Raw genomic sequence first — 5,769 nt, forward strand, 5'->3', positions numbered from 1 at the left:
GATTCGATTTTATTTGATCGCTTGGATTTTGTAATAAATTTTTATTTTACACATTATTTTTAATATTTTAAAATTTAATTGAAATATTTAAATATTAATTATGGTCTAATCTCTTTATATTTTCAAAAAAAATAATATAGTATTATCATTAATATATTCGGTTTGATTTTTTTAATTTTTTATCAAAATTAAACCAAACAAAAATAACTGAATTTTTTTAACTAAAAATTGAACTGAATCAAATTTTAAAATTAATTTAATTCGAATAATTTTTTCAATTTTACGCATTCATTAACGATTAAAAACGGTTGTAGTAATTAATAAAAATAAAATATTGAGATATTTTAATGTTATTTATAAAATATATAAATAATTTAATTAATTAGATCAGAATGTAGAGACAGTAGGATAAATCAAACTTGGGCGTCTGGACAATGAGCGTGTGCCGAAGATGACGACGAACAATGAGCATCTGCATATTGTCGAAGATGAACTCTGAGCATTGGTTGCAGGTCGTCAAAGATGAATGACGGACATCGAGTTGGGTTTGGCCGAGTGGAGTCGACTGGTCAACAAGAGAGAGACGATCGATCATGTGAGAGAGAGAGAGTTAGAGACAGACCAGTGTAGGTTAATTTTATATATTAGTATTTTAATACAATAATTATTATTTCACCGATTAATACAATAATTATAATTATTATTATTATTATCTTAATATAATTTTAAAAAATATTTATTTTATTATATGGGCATCACAATTTTATCAGTACATCATATTATAATATTATTTAATTTTTATTTTAAATTTTAATTTAATATATCGATAAAAGAGTTTCATCGATAAATTATTTAATTTAAAAATGTACTAGATGTTTGTACATTATTATATATCATAAATTTTTTTTTTTAAAATGGGAATTAAAAATTAAAAATTGGAAAAGTGAAACCTCTCAAATTTATTCAGATTCACTTATCACCGGACTAAATTCGTGAGTGCTATATATCTTAAAATTTAAATTACAATAAAATCATTGATGCTACATACCAATCATATAAATCAAATACAAACTATTATCACGAAATGGATCGACGTGGCAAAAATCGTATGAGTAGAAAATACAATTCACTTCGAAAAAAGAAAGATATAGACACATTAAACACTCTAATCATTACCAAAAGTCTCATCCATTTTTCAACAAGACGAGTTTCGACAAATCATTGTTATTAAGCATAGTTATTCCATTACACTTATGATTGTGAGATTCTCACTGATAAACTAGTGATATCTTTTATGAAGTAGACAGTCATATTATATTTCAATTTCTTACGATATAAAAGGAAAAGAATTATAAAAATAAAAATATATTATTCTCTAACATTAAAAGATCTAAGCATTTTCTTGTATTCTCTATACTCGTCGATATTGACTTGAGTATCGAAGTGACTTCCGTAAATACCCACCCCCACATTATATTTTTTTTCTTGTAAATTGTAGTCAAACACAATAAATTCCATTTCGATCACATCATCAATTTAATCTCAACAATATTAATTATATTAAATTAAAAAATATAATTTTTAATTTAAATTTATTATGTAATTTATAAAAACAGACACTACACATTTTCAAATAGAAACTAAATCTGATTGTAAAATTAAATAGACGTAAATGGCTTTTCAAATATATATATATAATTCATTTATAAAATTAAATAGATACACATAGATTTGCAAACAGACATGTATTTTATACATTTATAAAATTAAATAGACAAACGAATTTACAAATAAATATGTAAATCATTTATAAAATTAAATAGGTACAAATGAGTTCTTAAACGAATATAAAATCCATTTTTAAAATTAAATGGATATATCCGCTTGTAAAATTAATAAATATAAATGAATTTATGAACTGACATTTAATCTATTTATCAAATCAAATAGATAAACACAAATTTACAAATAGACCTGTAATATAATTTGTTTATAAAATTAAATAGATATAAATGAATTTATAATCAGATATTTGTAAAATTAAATAGATACAAATAAATTTATAAATAGACATATAATTTATTTATAAAATTAGATGAATATAAATAAATTTGCAAATAGATGTAGAATCCATTTATAAAAAATAATATTTGCTATATTGATTTATTTATATTTGTTTGTTAATTTAAATTCTTATAATCATATGCATATTTTGGAAAATAAAATGGTCAAAAAAATGCTCTCCTTCAACATGTTAAAACCATTTTCATTTTAATTTTAATTAAAGAGTTTGTCTTTTATTACACTAAAAATTCGCGAAGTCTCCCCCCGTAAATTGAACGTTTCTATTTTCAACAAAAATGATGCCATCCTGACCTCGACAAAAATTTATAAACATCGTCCCCTTATATCAACATTCCCATTAATTATGCATGTTTCTTCATTCTTAGAAAACAAATTTTAACAAACTATGTTTACATAGAACATATTCATGCAGAAATACAAGGTTGCAATGGTAAGAGCAAAATAAAGTATAATAAAAAGTGATAGTTAGTAAGCTGTATATGAGGGCACAGAACAACCAACACTACCATTTCACTCTAAACTACATACATATAATGGCTCAGTGATACCACAAAATGCATCAAAGCTATCCCAAAATCTCAATTCACTTTTAAAACCAGATTTGAAATCGTCATTTCAAAGGGTGAGCTCAAGAGCAAGAAATTATGTTATACTCGTATGATAAAGTTGTTAAAATGAACAGTGAAATGAGAGCAAGGATATCCTTATACATTAAGAATTAAATACCCATCAATCATGATAAGCAAAAGAACTGAAATTACACAAACCACAAGGAATAACAAAACTCCATTTTTAAGCATTCCAATTAACCTGTATGAATTAAAAGAAAATAGGACTAGCTAATCACCATTTAGCAGCCCTGCGGTTGCAGATTAAGGACAGATGGTGAGGAATAAGTGTGAAACATTTTCTTCCTATTGCAAAACCTTCTGTGTTGTCTCAAAATGATACAACAGAAATATACCTATTAATTCTCATATTTCTTTAATATTTAGAAAAGAAAGCAGCCAGATAAATACACAAAAGAATAGGGAAAAAAAAATGTTAGAGATGAGTTTTAACAGAGCTTTAATGGGCTTCGGTCAGTGAAGGAGAGATGGATAGGCTGCTGATTCTGGAAAGAAAAGGGATAATGGTTGAAAGCTTAGAGCGTGAACAGGGATTTGTGAGAGAATGGAAGGTGCCTGCGTGTTCTGATTGCTTGGTCTCCTCATGACTCAGTACGACAGATTATTGGGATGGGATTTTGGTGGTGTCAATGGAAAACGGTGAGGGAGAAACCTAGGTCAGATGATGCTATGGTGGCGAAAGCGGGCAATGTTCAGGTTGAGAGAAGGAGATCCCATTTTTAGCGTTGCTTGCCGAGATGGGAAGAGGTTTTGTTTTTGGATTTTTGTGGTGAGCTTGTGTAGAGACTTCGTGAGAATGGAGATTACTACACTATGTGGTTAGGTGGAGGCGAGAGTGGAATTTCTGGTTCACGATGGATCTTGTGATTGAAGGAAAAAAAAACAAAAAGGTTAATCTTTTAAGGCATAATTTCATCTTGCTCCCTCCATTCCTCCCTCCTTTGGAACAGTAAAAATAAGAGTTTATATAGATGAATAGAGCCCTAAATCTATGGGCTAAAAATTATAAGAAAAGTTTGGAGGATGAGGATTAAATAGGACAATTTTGTTTTATTTTTGTATCCAAAGGTTCAAATTAGTTCTTATAAAAATTAGAGGGTCGAGGTTAAAAGGCACATTTTTACTTTAACCAATTTTAATTTAAAGGTTAAAAATTAAAAATACTAAAAAATCAAAGGTTAGGATTAGAAGTACTAAAATAAAATTGAAATTAATTTTTGTCTTCTTCACTTTCTTTTTTTTCTTTCTTTTTCTTTTTTTTTAAATGAAATAGAAATGCTAATTTAATTAAAATAAATAAGCCATTAGAATTTTAAAATTAAAAGCAGATGAAATTGAAATTAAAGAAAAATTTAATATTTGGCAAGAAAATTTAACTAACTAAAAATTGATTTAAATCTGAATTTAAAAATCACAAATTTTAGTTCTTAATTTTTTTTAGTTTTTAATTTTTTTAATTGTCAATTTTTTAAAAAATTTTATTAATTCTTTACATTATTTTTTATTGAAGGAGATAAGAAAAAATTTTATAATTTCTTTTAAATAAGAAACATGTATAAATATAGAGGACAAAAATATAAAATAAATTTGAAAAAGCCAGAAACATAAAAGGTTAATTGATTAAACACTGAAAACAGGTGAAAAAGACATGACCTTTGGATTTTCCTTTTTCTTTTTTTTTAATATTATAGAAAATAAAAAAAAGATAGAATTTTAAAAAATTTGAAATTTAATTATATAAACCTTGGAATGTAAAATGTGAAATTGAAAATAGGGGTAGAAAAAACAATGTGAAATTCAATTATATCAACTTTAGAATGTAAAATGCAAGGGCTTAATAGACATGGAAATTAAATTAATTTTACTTTTGAATCAAAAGGTTGAAAGATAAAAAATTAAATTATAGAAAATTAAAATCAACTAGATATTTGAGATCAGAGGTGACATGAGAAAATAAAATTGTACAAATTCGACTTTTGAGATTAAAGTTTGAGAATAAAAAATTAAAAAGTAGAAATTAAAATTGATTTAACTTTTGAGATCAGATGTTGTCATTATAAAATTAAATCACCTTAACCTTTGAGATCAAAAGTTGAAAGAAAAAATTAGAATCAACTTGGAACTTGAGACCATGTTGATAATATATTTGAGACCATGTTGATAATATAAAATTAAAGTATAAAAATTGAAAAATTAAATCTTAGTCCAGAAGTTAAAGAAGAAAGATAAAATTAACTTGGAACTTAAAATATAGTAAAAAATTAAAAATGCAAGAAAGTATAATTAACTTGAAACGACTCTTTAGTCATCTCCTATAAATTAAGGGATAATTGTTGTCGTTCTAAAAAATAAAGATGAGGGACACTCACTTTTTATAGTGGATTAATAGCAGAAAATTAAAGTAGATAAAATTAAATCAACTTGAATCTTGAGTTTTAGAGGCTGAGAGTATAAAATCAAAATCAACTTGAAACTTGAAACTAAAGGTTGAAAGAGGGAAATTAAAGTGTAAAATCAACTTAAACCTTAAATTTAGAGATTGAGAACAATAAAATAAAATCAACTTGAAATTTGAAAAGCAGAGGTTGATAGCAGAAAATTGAAATCAACTTCAACTTTAAGTTTAGAGGTTGAGAGTAGAAAGATAAAATCAACTTAAAAATCCAAAGCAGAGGTTAATAGCAACAAATTAAAAATACAGAAAATTAAAATTAACTTGAAACAAGCAGAAAAATTAAAGGGTAAAAAATTAAAACTAACTTGAATCTTGAGTTTTAGAGATTGAGAGCAAAAAATTAAAATATGCTATACAGTAAAAAATTAAACTTTCTTTACACTGTTGCTTTAATAATAGGCCCCTTTAATTTGCCCTAACTAATTAAATTGGCGCTTGTAGTTTTAGCATTACATTAAAATACTCTTATATTTTGATCCTGTTAACTAACGACATCTATTAGTTTCCATCCATTTTTACTATTATTTTATGAAATAATTATTATCGTGCCCCTGTACTATGCCTATCTAATTAAAATACCCTTGTAGTTTTAGAATTATA

Source organism: Manihot esculenta, chromosome 12 (genome assembly GCF_001659605.2).
Source record: "Manihot esculenta cultivar AM560-2 chromosome 12, M.esculenta_v8, whole genome shotgun sequence".
NCBI classification, from domain to species: domain Eukaryota; kingdom Viridiplantae; phylum Streptophyta; class Magnoliopsida; order Malpighiales; family Euphorbiaceae; genus Manihot; species Manihot esculenta.